The following is a 2,768-nucleotide window of genomic DNA, read 5'->3' on the forward strand; positions in this document are numbered from 1 at the left end:
AGGAGATTTTTTCTAAAAAACCCGCAAAATATCAATAACCTTGGGCAGGGTAGTATCTCAACTGTTTTCCTTGACATTCAATTGTTAAGAAATAAATACACTCTACTATTTCCAAATCTAACCCGAGGGTTAAAAATCCTAAGCAATTCAAATAAAAAAGTTCATCGGTCAAAGTGCAAAATAACATAAAAAACAAAAGGAAAAATATACAAAAGGCCCGCTGGGAATCCTCAATAAAAAAATCTCAGGCAAAAGTTAGGGCAAATAAAGTGCACTATCAATGACCGCAAAAAGGAACAATTCAAATACCCCTCGGGAAGATTATCGCCTAAATATTAGGCATTCACCTACTACACCACAAAAATCCAACAAAATCTTAGTACTTGAATGTCATGTCAAGAAAACTGTTGAAATAGGACAATGGAGAAAGGAGAACATAGAAAGGGGTTTGGGAAACACATTTTTGAGCCTTATCCTTTTTCTTGGAAACCCTTAGCCCGGCCACGATACAAGCTCAAAAGACCTTGTCGAGGATAGGATCTGCCTAAGAGACGTACTAGGGCAAAGAAATGCTAACTCCAATAAATATCATAAAGTTTTGATGAAAATATCTCATTTTAATGCATCGGATTAAATCTCAATCTCTCATCATCACCACCATCATATCAACACTCAAAACCCAAAAACAAAAATCCAAATTTGCTTGATCACTGTTTTTAGTATTTATTTTTAAGGAGTTGTGCATGAAGAAAACACTTGACAAGTTGAAATCAAACGAAAGGTGTCAAACTGGGGCAGTTTGTGGAGGCTGATCTCATTTCTCGAAAGAAGGTACCCATAAACCTATAACTTGGGCAAGACTGAAGTTACTCATCATGAATCAGTCCAAAATCCCTAAACCAAGCGGAGGCATGATCTTGCATCCTCGCCTTCAAACTTCAAATGTGACTCATGCACTTATGATTGTCACTTGAGGGTGTTCAGAAATATCCATAAGAAAAAACAAGCAAAAAAGAAAAAGAAAACGAAAAAGAAAAAGAGCGCTAGGTTGAAAACCCACAAGGGCAACCTAAGAAAAGGAAAGCAATGCTAATTCGAAAACCTGAAAAGGCGATTTAGGGTAAAAAAAAAAAAAAAAAGAGAGAATTCCTGACAGATACCTACACCAGGTATTCTGGGCCAAAAATAAGGAAAGTAAATGAACACCCTCAGGTGAAAATTCATTATTGTTCATCCTCAACCACGCAAACTGGGGCAGTTTTTTGAAGTGAGGATCATAACCTCTGTTTAGAAAGATTATCATCAAGACTATGACAAAGATACTGGGGCAATTTATTGGACGATCCAACTCCTCCAATAAATTCTTAACATGACGCTGGGGCATATTGGATGGCGAGGCGCTGACAGATAGTCTCTTTTAACAATGTGCAACATGGGTCACATTTCAGTCGAGTCCATAAAAACAATTTGCTTGATCACGACATCACAAACAAAGGCATCTAACGTGCATTCATTATTCATACATGACATCATTCATATGATTCTCATCCTAACACACAACATATTCTCATATTCTCAAACATTCATATCGCTACCCTACATTTTAAAATTAGGCTTTCCAGGACCCCGAGCCTGATGTGCTTTCAATCAATCTTTCCAGGACCCCGAGCCTGATGTGAATTTCCGAGTTCCGACAGTACCTAACCTGCGTTCTCGTTTTAAAATTAGGCTTTCCAGGACCCCGAGCCTGATGTGCTTTCAATCAATCTTTCCAGGACCCCGAGCCTGATGTGAATTTCCGAGTTCCGACAGTACCTAACCTGCGTTCTCGTTTTAAAATTAGGCTTTCCAGGACCCCGAGCCTGATGTGCTTTCAATCAATCTTTCCAGGACCCCGAGCCTGATGTGAATTTCCGAGTTCCGACAGTACCTAACCTGCGTTCTCGTTTTAAAATTAGGCTTTCCAGGACCCCGAGCCTGATGTGCTTTCAATCAATCTTTCGAGGACCCCGAGCCTGATGTGAATTTCGGAGTTCCGACAGTACCTAACCTGCGTTCTCGTTTTAAAATTAGGCTTTCTAGGACCCCGAGCCTGATGTGCTTTCAATCAATCTTTCCAGGACCCCGAGCCTGATGTGAATTTCCGAGTTCCGACAGTACCTAACCTGCGTTCTCGTTTTAAAATTAGGCTTTCTAGGACCCCGAGCCTGATGTGCTTTCAATCAATCTTTCCAGGACCCCGAGCCTGATGTGAATTTCCGAGTTCCGACAGTACCTAACCTGCGTTCTCGTTTTAAAATTAGGCTTTCTAGGACCCCGAGCCTGATGTGCTTTCAATCAATCTTTCCAGGACCCCGAGCCTGATGTGAATTTCCAAGTTCCGGCAGCGCCGACCTGCGTTCTCGTTTTAAAATTATGCTTTCTAGGACCCTGAGCCTGATGTGATTTCAATCAATCTTTCCAGGACCCCGAGCCTGATGTAAATTTCGAGTTCTGGCAGTACCCGACTTGCGTTCTCGCATTTACTTTTATTGTCTCGAGTTCTGGCAGTACCTGACCTCCGTTCTCGCATTTACTTTTATTGTCTCGAGTTCCGACAGTACCTGACCTGCGTTCTCGCTTAACCTTTTAATCTTATCGAGTCCCAATAGTACCCGACCTGCGTTCTCGCTTTACCATTTATCTCGATCTCACTTAAGGTTGTGTAGTGATCGTTGCTTTCGCCTATTTTTAACAAAATTGGCGTTCATTTCTTTACTAATTGCTTA

Source organism: Lupinus angustifolius, chromosome LG04, assembly GCF_001865875.1.
Source record: "Lupinus angustifolius cultivar Tanjil chromosome LG04, LupAngTanjil_v1.0, whole genome shotgun sequence".
In the NCBI taxonomy this organism is placed as follows: domain Eukaryota; kingdom Viridiplantae; phylum Streptophyta; class Magnoliopsida; order Fabales; family Fabaceae; genus Lupinus; species Lupinus angustifolius.